Source organism: Lissotriton vulgaris, chromosome 4_1 (genome assembly GCF_964263255.1).
Source record: "Lissotriton vulgaris chromosome 4_1, aLisVul1.2, whole genome shotgun sequence".
Lineage (NCBI taxonomy): Eukaryota > Metazoa > Chordata > Amphibia > Caudata > Salamandridae > Lissotriton > Lissotriton vulgaris.
Window position 1 is genome coordinate 996,777,589 of NC_141691.1, and position 12,920 is coordinate 996,790,508.

A 12,920-nucleotide genomic window follows, 5' to 3' on the forward strand; every position below is an offset into this window, starting at 1 on the left:
AGCTGTGGAGGCCGTCTCTTCAGGTCCAGAAGTGCCTCATCCTAGCTGAACTCCTTACGGACTTGGTATCTGGCTGTCAGCGGGAGGGAAGGCCTCTATGCAGTGAGTAGTTACCCCATTGCTGTAACTTACCAATCACCTACGGATGATGGACAATACGTACTTTTTGAAATGTTGGGTGTTTTTTGCTTTTCTTTCAAGGGGGGTTTGTTGGGGTGGGGTGTTGGGGGATGGGAGGGGGGGTTCCAGGTCCAGGGGTTCCCTCAGGGGAGTTGTAGGGCCACATCCCTTTTTGATGACGGAGGGCTCAGTTTCTGGTGTTTCACGTGGGTGGCCGGCTCCTTTGGGGTGGGCCTGAGGCAAGCGCTGCATACTACTTGGTGTTAGAGAGTGTTGACTTTGATGTGAATTATGCGTGCTACTGAACTATGAATGTGCGGGGACTTAACAATCCTGTGAAACGAAAGGCTATTCTGTTAACCAGTACCATGGTTACGCACCTAACCTGGCTAGACAGGTCGATCAAAACATGTGGTCAAAACATGTGGTCTGGCATTCCCACTTTTAATAGATATAGTTGTCTAGATGCCGTTGATTGACTTGTAACTATACCAGATTATATTTCCAAGCTATATGACACCTTTTGTAATCTTGGTAATGACAATTTTCAACCCAGAACTGATCAACGAATGTGTGATGATAATAAGGATGTTGAGGATAGGATGCGTAGGATAATGCCAAACTACCAGAATAAGGAACTGTATTTACCAGCAGACAAAGTATGCTATAGCCTAGATATGGGTTTTCTGGACGGGGGATCTGTTACTGTAGCTAGAGAAATGGCTAAAGAGGCAGAGAAAGAAATGGCCAACTCACAGTTAAGTAGTGTACTCAATCAGCCGGTAATCATGTCAGCCCTTGATGAACAGAGCCCAACTTCTCGCTTGCTTATCCTTTCATGGAACATCGCTGGTGTAGCCAAAAACTTAAAGGACCCTGATTGGGCAGACTATGTTGACACCAGTGATATTTGTCTGCTGCAAGAAACCTGGGCGACTGAAGTTCCACACCGGGTCGGATACAAAACATATGGAACTGAGGCAGTCCAGTCTGACAGAGGAAGACCATCAGGGGGTCTGATCATCTGGCTTAAAATCACTCTGGTCATGAGGGTTGAATCTATCGATACAGGCACTCCTGACATCTTTGCCCTAAAGGTTACTCCCCCTAATGGAAATGAATGCTACATCATCAATGTATACAACAGACCAATTGGTCATTCTGAGGTTTCACCCACTTTGGAAGCATTGGATCTCTTTTTGAAAAATGTAGTTGGAGATATTCAGGTTATTTTGGGAGGAGACTTAAATTGCAATTTCGAACCTGTTCCTGGCATCAATGATGTTTTTGAAGATGAGGACCAAGTGTATAAAATTCCCCAGCTTGAAACTTCAAAATCTGTCAAGTATTCTACCTTGGCCGGCCAACTACTAAGGCTAACTGCAGATCATGGCCTTAGAGCATGTAACGGCCGCCTCCCTTCGGATTTGCTAAAACAACCAACCTTTCCCAAAGCCAATAGCAATTTAGACTTCATACTTGTTTCACTTAGTATCTGGCATTTTTTGATTGACTTAAAAGTGACAAGTAGGGGGGAAAGTGATCACTATCCCTTGGAACTTTACACCGATGTGCATTTGTTTAGTGACACTATCACCTCACCAACTGAGAACACCAACGGAAGTATGTGTGAGGATGTTCACATAAATAACAACAGACGCGCAGTAAAATGGCCACGCATTTTGGCAGATGGCAAGGCCCTAGCGTCGGTGTATTCTCTTTTCGAGCAGACGTTTGCACACTTAGCTGACCAAACCTTTTTACCTGAACACTTTGATCACTTTATTGAACTCCACAATGCTTTCTTTAGTGAACTAAAAACATATCTGTCAAAAATGCCAAGGAAAAAACAACAAAACATAAGAGTGGGCAGTCATGGAAAACTATGGTACGACCACTCATGCAGGACTGCTAAGAGAAACTTACTGCTTGCTATTAAAAGTAAGTCAAAAGAAGAAGTTAAACTTGCAAGGGAGGAATATAAACGCGCACAAAAAACATCAAAAAAACTGTGGGAGGAGTCAATCTGGGCTGAAATGTTAGCCGCTGCAAAAATCAATGATAATGTTGGATTCTGGAGGCTGGTGGCAAATGAGGGGCACGCAGGCAGAGCAGTGAAAGACACGTTTTTGGATGAAATGACTTGGGTGACCCATTTCACATCTCTTTACAAACAATACGATGGTGATAACATCAGGAGTATATGGTCTCCCCCTCCTATTGAACCCCTTAACTTTACAATGGAGGAAACAGCAAGGGCGATCAATGAACTAAAAAACACTAAAGCACCAGGCCCAGATAAAATACCGGGGGACCTATATAAACACGATGTTGGAGTTTGGGCCCCTTACGTGAACCGCCTGTTTAATGTTTTGTCTACAAACTGTTGCTTTCCAGATAGTTGGCGTGCAGCGGAAGTTGTGTTAATCTTCAAAAAGGGGAATAGACTGACACCTTCTAATTATAGACCAATTAGTCTTATGGACACGCTGCAAAAATTATATGCCAAACACCTGTTATTTCGGATCAACGACTGGCTGGACGATTCCAATATAATCTCCAAATACCAAGCTGGGATTAGGAGCAAGACCAGCACTATAGACCAAATATTTCAATTCTGTTGTTTGATCTGGAAGTACGTGCATATTAGGAAAGGTCACCTGTATGTAGCTTTCGTTGACCTGAGAGCTGCATTCGATCTTGTCCCGCGCAGCTTGTTCTGGAAAACGTTAAGTGAAGTAGGCCTACCAGGATGCCTCCTGGCTCAAATAGTTGAGTTGCACGCTGGAAACTTTGCAAACATTAGGTGGGGTCCAAATGGTGAGCTGACGCGCAACATTCCTATTGAACGCGGGGTTCGCCAGGGGTGCGTCTTGGCCCCTACCTTGTTCTCTCTGTTTGTTAACGATGTCCCTGACTATCTGAATGGTTGTATTAATGACTCCCCGCAGCTTAATGGAGAAAGGGTGCCTGCGTTGCTCTTCGCAGATGATACCATTCTCATATCTCAGACCAAGAAGGGACTCCAGGCACTCCTTGACTCCTTTAGCTGTTACTGCATGACAAAGGGTTTGGAAATTAATGCAGATAAAACTAAATGTATGTCATTAAATCCCAGTAAACCAGATAGAGGGTTTTTGACCTTGAATAATCAGAAATTAGGTACTGTGGAAAACTTTTCTTATCTGGGTGTTGCACTTGATTCGAAACTAAGTTGGAAACCCCAAATTGAGAAAAGTAAGATATCATATGCCCACAATGTTAAACCGATTATATGCAAACTGAATGCCAGCACAAGTAAAAGTGTAACCCCTGTTTTAGAACTTTTTAAATTCAAAGTTCAATCTGCCGTGTTATATGGAGCAGAGATATGGGGACCTTGGGTTAAAGATAGTTTTCAGAGGCTGGACAACAAATTTATGCGTGCCATTGTAAGGGTCCCAAATAGCACACCTCTAATACCCCTTCAACTTGACCTGAATTTTAGAAGAACAGATTATTTTGCCATTCTAAGACCACTAATGTTTTGGGTTAGGTTATGGACCACCCCAGAATTGGTAGAATATAGAAATGGTCTACAAGAACTGTTGAATCTTGATTCTTTTAATTCTATCCAGTGGCTTGTGCATATCAAAAAATGGTTTACCCTCCTGGGCTTATACTCAATGTGGGAGACGCCTGACAACTTGCCGACCTCTTCTAAATTAATAGTCAAGCGAGCCTTCTGGACTCACATGAGTGATAAACTGGTAGATGGAAGTAGAGTTGGTTCCGTAGTTCAGGATTTCCTATCATTCAAGGATGAGTTTCGTTTTGAATCATTCTTGGACGAGATAGAGCCACCTATTGCAAAGTCCCTCTACTTAAAGTTCAGATATGGGATACTTATGCTGAACCATAACACAGAACGATGGCCACAGAAAAGACTGGGAGAATTGAATATTAAAAGCGGGTGTTGCCCAATGTGTCTCAATGCCTGTATGGAGAATGAGGTTCATATGTTTTTTATATGTAGTGCGTACATGAATGCTAGAAAGAAATGGCTAAAACCAATGTGTAACCTTCTAGGAACCAGATCCTGTTCTATAGCTTATAGGATCATGAAAAGCAATGCAACCCAGTACATTGTATTTAGCATAAGTAGGTTCCTCTACTCTGTTTACATTATCCGTAAGAAACATGGTCAGGTACTCTGAGTAGGACCCGTGTATATGTTTACAAAATTCTGCTAAAATGAAATATATCTTAAATGGAGATTGTAAAAATCATTTTTAATAATACTTTTTAACTAATTGTTGTTATGTATGCTGCTATGATTGTCTATTCTTAAAGTGTATATGTGTCTTTTATGGCCAAACTGGCCGAAATAAAGAAAGGCTATCCTCCCTTTTCTGGAGCATTCTAGGGCTGATATTTGCCTTCTGCAGGAGACGCATCTACTGCAGAGGGATTGTCAGAGGTTGAGGTCCGTTGCTTCCACACCAATTTTTTTTTTTCTGCCTCTACTAAAATACTAAAACTGCAGGGGTAGCGATACTGGTGGCCCAGCGTTTCAGTTCCTGCAGAAGGGAGTGGAGGTTAGGTGGAGGTTGCTGCCTTATAGATTCTCCCTGGGGGGGCAGTCTTCACGATCTGTCCTATCTATGCCCGTAATGAAGGCCAAGAGAAGTTCTTCCATTTGGTGCTCGCTTCCCCCGACCGACATATTCTGACATATTCTGGTGGGAGAGGACCTGAACTTGGTGTTGGATAATCTCCAGGACAGATCAGGCCAGCGCTCTTCTCAGGCAGGGACTCTCTCCGTTGATGGATTGGCCAGACTGGGCGAGATGGGTATGGTGGATCTTTGGCGTAGCTTTCACCCACGTGTGCAGGACTACACATATTACTCTAACTCCCACAAAACCTACTCGTGCTTGGATTATTTTTTAGCTTCCTCGTCCCTTCAAGCACTTTCGACAGGTGTAGAAATAGGCGCTGCGGCACTTTCTGATCATTCACCCCTGACTGCGGTGTTCTCCTTCCCTCCAGTGCAATGAGCCACGCGCTGCCAGAAACTGCGTGACGCACTGTTATACCATAAGGATGTGGTGGAAAAGATTGGGGTGGCCATTAGGGACTACCTATCACACAATAGCACTGCTGATATGTCACTAGCAACACTCTGGGCAGCCCTTAAAGCAGTACTGTACGGCGCGTTTATTGCAGTTTCCGCGGCCGAGAATGCAGAAAGGGTGCGTAAGAGGGAAGAGCTCACTCGAAAGACGAGGGTATTAAAGCACATGCACCAACGGACCGGAGCGCCGAGGGTATGGAAGCAGCTGGAACTGGTCAGGCAGCAGTTGCCTGCGCTGGATCAGGATTGGGCGAAATATGCGGCGTAAAGGGTGCGACAAATGTACTATACTGGGGAGATAGATGCGGGCGACTACTAGGCCGCTCGCTCAGGGAAGCTCAGCAACGACACACAGTACAGGAGATCATTATGCGAGACGGAGGGGTGGTTACGGAGGATGCTGATATTGCAGCAGCATTTAGTGATTTTTACACCTCCCTATACGCTGGCTCTTCCCTAGACCTTGTCGCGGGAGAAACGTTCTTGGCGTCGGTTCCCCTCCCAGCCCTGACTCTGGAGCAGGCGGACCAGCTGGAACGACCTATTAGGCCGGAGTAGGTAATCAAGGCCATTTTGCGTCTCAAACTAACAAAAGCGCCAGGGCCGGACGGCTTTTCGGCCATTTTTTATAAGACGTTCTGCTTGCAGGTAACCCCGTTATTGACTTCCCTTTTTTAACTCTTTCTCAGAACCGGGAACGATCCAGAGGGACCTCCTGGATGCCACTATTTTGGTTATTCCCAAGCCAGGGAATGACCACGCGCGATGCGAAGCTTATCGCCCCATATCCCTTCTTAACGTCAACCTTAAAATTTACACCAGCATTTTATCGGCTCGGCTTGCTCCGTTGATGCCAGGATTGATTGACCCAGATGAGGCAGGATTTATACCGGAGCGCCAAACAGTTGACAACACCAAGAGGGCATTACACCTGATAGAGAAGGCCACGGGGACATCAGGCGAGTACATGATGCTCGCAATAGACGCTGAGAAAGCGTTTGACCGAGTCCACTGGCCATACTTAGAGCAGGTCCTGGTGAAGGCGGGGATGGGCAAAAAGTTCCGCACTTGGGTCCTAAATTTTTATACCTGCCCTACGGCGACGGTCAGAGTCAACGGCTGTACCTCGCCCCGATTTTCCATTGAGCGGGGCACGAGACAAGGGTGCCCCTTGTTGCCCTTGCTTTTATTTATTTATTTATTTATTTTTAACATTTCTAAAGCGCTGCTTATACCCGTGGGTGTCTTGGCGCTTTTCTCCCTGTATATGGAACCTTTGGCACAGGCGATACGACTCGACCCAAGGGTGCGCGGGGTTAAGTTTGGGGCCTACATACACAACATCAGCCTCTATGCGGACGATGTCCTGCTATCCATATCCTCTCCCAGCGCCTCACTGCCGGTCTGTGGCGATATTCTTTACGCATTCTCTCGGATGTCGAGATTCAAGGTCAATATGACCAAATCGGTGGTTCTGGACCTCTCCTTGGGGGGGCACACTCGTTCTTACTTACAGGAACGCCTCCCCTTTTGTTGGGCGCAGGATGCCATCCCGTATTTAGGGATTCAGTTGGCGCCCACGTTGCAGGACACGGTCCGCAACAATTATGCGTGGCTGCGCCATACGGTACGAAGTGAGATGGGTAGATGGAGACATCTCCCGCTGTCGTGGCTGGGTAAAGTAGCTGCCATAAAAATGACAATCTTGCCACAGATTCTTTATTTATTCCGCGCCATTCCGTTGCGGCCGCCTGACGGCTGGATCCGCCAGACCCAATCTTAACTTGCCCTGTTCATTTGGAACGGCAGAAAGTCACGAATGAAGCTCAGACTGGTGACATTGCCCCCTAAGAGGGGATGACTGGGTCTACCAGACCTGCTGCTGTACTACAAGGCGGCCCAACTGCGGACCCTTGTGGAGTGGAGTCGGAAAAACATTGGTTCTTCCAAGACCAGGCTGTGGCAGTCCGCCCGCTCCAAGAGGTTCCCTTTCTTCGTAGGCAGCATCGGCCCTTTAACCTCTACCCCTCACATATTACGAGGGTGCCGTTGGAAATATGGGACAGCACCAATCTTAAGCATGAGCGGACTACTTTCCCGTCCCCTCTTACTCCCTTGCTCGAGAACCCGGATTTTAGCCCCGGGCAGGATATTGAGGCTTTTGTGCGGTGGCGCCCCGCGGGGTGTAGGTTTGTGTTCCATCTGTACACGAGGGAGGGGATTATTCAGTTTGAGACCTTCCGACGGGAATATGGCCTGCCAGAATCGGAATGGCTCAGCTACCTCCAAGCCCGGCATTGGGCGCTCAACAGCCAGGTTTGAGAAGAGGCGGATCGTCGCCTTCGGCCATTTGAGTATTGGCTAATCACGCGGGCTGCGGCCAAAAAACTCATATCGGACTTGTACCGCATGCTCCTAGACTGGTATACACTCGTCTACAACTCAGGGAGGGCACGCTGGGAAAGGGATTTGGGGCATACACTTAGCACTAAAGAATGGGTGGGCATTTATTACCGAGCGCGGCACTCCGCTTACCACATGGGGCTGACTGACACTCTCACCAAAATTGTGTCCTATTGGTATTACACTCCAGAGAGGCTACATGAGATAGACCGCACGAGGGAGGCGACCTGGTGGCGTGGGTGCTGAGAGAGGGGTACGCTACTCCATCTTCTATGGGATTGTGTCCAACTCCAGGGGTACTGGAAACTAGTCCTTGATGAGGTAGATTCACATTTTGATACGGAAATCCCGGGGTTCCCCTCCTACGTTCTATTGGGCCTGCCTAATCCCATTACTTACCCATTGAGATCACGCAGGGGTCGTCTGATTGCCATTGCTCTAGGATCAGCGATACAGAAAATATTGTCTTACTGGCGTACCACACAAGTTCCCACATTTCAAGGGTGGTTGCACGGTCTCTGGACAGTTCTGGGTATGGAAAAGCTGTCTTTGGTTAAAGCTGGAGTATTTGCTAAGTATGCTGAACTGTGGCAGCCGTTTCTAACCTTACTGGCCACGGAATTTAGGGAGGTTACATGTCCCAGATAACTACGCTTGCTGTACTTGTCCCAGGTGTAGGGTTGAGGTGCATTATAGTGGCCTGTCATTTTGCTATAGGGGCGTTGGACCTGGAACGGGGGTGGGAGATGGGTGGTTGGGGGGGCGTTGGGTCTGGGGGGATGGGTGGGGGGGTTATGGTTTTTGCCTTCCTGTATCTTTGTTCATCTAGGCAGTCGACTGTACTCTTTGCACATCAGCATCGACTTTACTCTAGTGCGTGGCCCAGCAAATGTTGCTGCCAGTTTTCTAGTTGCATGACTTCTGATGCTTTACATGGCTGAGGCCTTGTGGAATTGTGCCATATCTGCTTGTGCATTCATTTGTCAATACTACACAGATTTAATAATACAGGGCAAATTGAGAGGTTGTTGCTTCCATGGGGTGTTTTACGGCCCTGTGGCCTCTTGATCCTTTACTCACCACAAGGGTTCGCAGGTAGCGCCTTTTGACGCCCCCTCTTTCTTAAGACGCGGCCGGCCCTGCTGGGTTGTAGACGGCTTGCTGTGTTTAATACCTGAAGCTCTGTTATTGTCACTGATTTGCTTGCACAACTGCACTTTCTCTGGCCGGCCCACTGGGTTGTAGGCAATTTTGTCTGTGTTCTTTGTTTTGTATTCTGTCAATAAAACAGATTCAATACTAAAACCCATGTGACTACCGGTGATTCAATAGAGGAATTAGTGACTTACAAGAACCTGCAACAAATGCTCCTCCTGTAAATAAAAGGAAGACTAGAATCAAGAGGTCTAACTTTAATTTAATGAATAGCAACTCAACAGGCAACAAGAGAACGTTAAGTACAAGAGGGAGATCAAGAATAAATATAAATACATTGAAAAAACAGAAGCATGTCACCATCTGGGATTAAAACAGCAGGAGGAGATCCTTACCATTTGGGGACTGTAGTGGCAGTAGAACACAAAATGAAAGAAAAAGAAGGTGATGTAGTTAACTCTGACTCTGCCAGAGAAAACAATGATGGCGAATTTGTGAATCAGAACCCAGGACTGTTTTTCGGAAAAGACTGTACACGCCACTCTCATATAAAACATATACCAACAGGACCTAGGATAACTTTTCCTATGCAAAACCAAGAACTTTGAAATGTGGAGCAGTTAATCACATTTGGTATTAACCACGAGTTTAAAAATCCGCAAGGGGAATCATTGGCTTTAATTTCACCACAGTGTTCATACCAAAATACATCTAACCAATGTAATTATACTAACTCTCTACACAACTTGAGCACTTACACATCAATTCTGGCATACCAGGATGTAAAATTACGAACCAACCCGAAGCAAGCTGTAGCTTCAAACCACTGGACAGATTAGCACTGCAGTATGTTCAAGTTCAAGCGTGCAAAATATTCCAACGCTGAAGCAAATTTAATTTAATTTTAGAAAGGCCATTCATGGTACTTTGGATCAGCTGTCCTCCTTAAATCCAATCCCCAAAAACGAGCAACCAGGTTTAGAGGCCCTGCAAATCAGGGAAATTGACCTAAACTACACAAACAATATAAATAATATAAATCAAATTGATTCTTCAACTAGTAGCTACACATATACATAGCAATCAATTGATTAAAAATGCAGAGCTTTGGACTGGAACCCCAAAAGAGGAGAATGAGTACTATACACATAATGCATTAAATACTGTCCACCGCCCCAATGAAAAAAATGACAATGCTGACACTTCAATTAGTCTCAAAGATCATATTTACTCCGAAATATATCTCAAGAGGGAGCCAAGACTTCCTTAATAGAAGAAAAATCCTGTGTCTAGTAAACTCGTTGCCAGGAATACAGCACATAAGATCAAATGATTTATTAACAATCAGTTTTGTTCAAATAAACAGTCTTAGCCCTAGAGAATCAACTCAGACAGTCTGGTCAAATCCAAGTATAACAAAGAATACCCTTAGTCATAAAATGCTAATAAAGACCTGGGATATAAACATAACACCTTTAGAATTTGATCTTTATCTGTCCATATTCCTGGAAAAACGAACCCCACAAAGCCTGGGAGAATAACTAAACATATAAAAAATTCTACCTTGGTGTTGCATAACGCCTTAAGTTCAGTTACTTCTTTTTTCCACAGTCGATCGGACCTAACGTACTGCATAGTAAATAACTTGGCTCAGAACTTGAATCACCAAGTCCCTTATCCATCTTCAAGACTGTTATTGACATCCGCCTCAACAAATCAAGGAAATGGACGTCTGTAGGATAAACTCAGAAACTCTTTTCCAGAAACTGACCAAAAAGAGTGACAAAAAGGTTAAGTTGGAATATAGCAGGCCAAAAATCTAAGGTAGAGGAGGGAATGGCTCTTATTTATTAGAAAGCAGGACATCTGCTGCTTTCAAGAAATGTGGTCTGTAGACATGATTGACCTAGATGATTACTCAACAAATCTTCTGCCGGCAACAAAACAAATAAAAGGAAGATCAGTGGGAGGCCTCATTACATAGATAAGAACTTTTGTATTAAAATTTTTTGAAATAAATCACATTGTATTACATAAAAATATTCAAATGATACATCTAGAAAGTAAAAAAAAGGGCAATTGAAATTATAAACGTGTCCTTTCTGCCAGGGGACAGAGCCACAATAAGGTCGAATCTTGCACCCTCAAGGAACATCTTTTGAAATCATGCAGAAAATCATCAATGCATTGCTATGAAGCGAAGAGAGGAGGTCAGTCCTATCCAAGATCAAGATCTGTTTGTAAAATCATTTGTGGGGACTTCAATACAAAGATGCACCCACTGTTCTTTGATGAATCATTCATCGAAGAGGATAGATCTTCTCCCATCAAGAGATTATTGTAAGAAATCAAAGAAAGATGAATTCATTTTTAAGGTCCTGGTAGAGGAAGGTTTACTCCACTCAATGGTCGAACTAAATCAGACCATCCACCTAAGTCAGCATATTGAGCTGGCACCAGACAAAGCCCTATTGATTATATAGCAAAAAATATGGAAGCCTGGCACCTCTTCATTCATCGGAAAGAACGTAGCTGGCTCGAAAAGGATCATGACCCATTGCTTTTGTTCTTGAAATACAAGTCAAAATCACTACGAGTCAAATTCTACTCGAATTACAAAAAATCATAAAGTTATTTTAAATTAAAATAGGAAAACTATTATTAGGCCACAAGACAGCAAGGAACTAGAAACCTACACTACTAGTTCAAAATGGATAACATTACACAATATTGTATTAGATGCACCAGCGAATAATGTGGAGCAACAACAGTTTCAAATGCACACGTTTGAGGAGTTCTTGGCACAAATAATCCTAGAAAGAGAATATCAAATGCATTGCGACCCTGTGAAATTTTCTGTGACATTTTCTTGGGATGGTAGGGATTGGTATGACGAGGAATGCGCAAAATTGAAAAAATCATCACTGTCTATGGCCCTAAAAAACGACATGTAGGAAAAACGAACAAACTGTTTTTTTTGTGTTTTTTTTTAAAACCTTTATTACAAGAAAAGTAATATAAATACAGACCTACAACCACCGGGGCCGGCCAGTAGCAGTAAATATCGAAATCAAAAATAGTACACAGCTCATCAGCCGACAACCCGGGGGTCCGGCAGCGATATAATATGCCCATGCGATGTTCTTGTGATGGTGAGAGGATAAATGAAAGGTTTCACATTTTACATTTTTAAAAAACAAACATACCAACAAAAATCCAAGGTGATATCTATAATATAAGTGGCTGTCTCAGATAGCAGGGGGAGCGACCCAGCTAAAAGCTGACGTGAGAACGGATAAGGAATCTCAAGGAGGGAAGGAAGGGGTCGAGAGTAGGCAAGCAAGTAATATACAATAGGATACAGACGTGTGGAATGCTCGATCATGGGGACAGATGAATATCATTGGTTTCTATAAAAGGGGGGGTGCAAATCTCTCCACGATACGAGTTCCATTGACCCCATATCCTCCCCCATTTCTTGGGCCTACCACGGGCGATGTATACAGTTTTTTTTCTAAACATGCACCAATCCATGTTTTTGCTCCCAAACGTTCAACAGGCACCTTCGGGCCTCAGGCAATAATGAAACACCCGTAACCTCCTCCATAACCTCATGCACACATCTCCAGTACACCACAACGTCCGGACATTCCCACAAAATATGGAGAAAAGTAGCAAGCATACCGCAGCCGCGTCTACACAACCCGTCCATAGAGTAACCCATACTTATCAGGGGTGGACCCGTGACATAAATGCGGTGTAAAATCTTCAATTGCACCAGCCGGAGACGCGCCGGAATCGCGACTTCCTTAGGGGATGATATCGCGGCCTGCCAATCTTCGTCATCCAACTCCAGCCCGTCACCGGTCCAGGCCCCACGAAGCTGCACAAGAAGATCTGAACGGTCATTGATGAGTTTTTTATAGATGAGAGAGATGGTACTATCAGGGACATACCCGTCAAGCACTCTGTCTTCCAGGGGAGAGGACTCTGGGATAGCGGTACCGGCCGGGAAGACGGATTCAAGCGCGTGACGAACCTGCATATATTGGAAGTGCTCCCTATCGCTCAGTGTATACTCTCGTTGGAGTTCCACGAAGGTTTTGATCCGATCTTTGACCCAGAG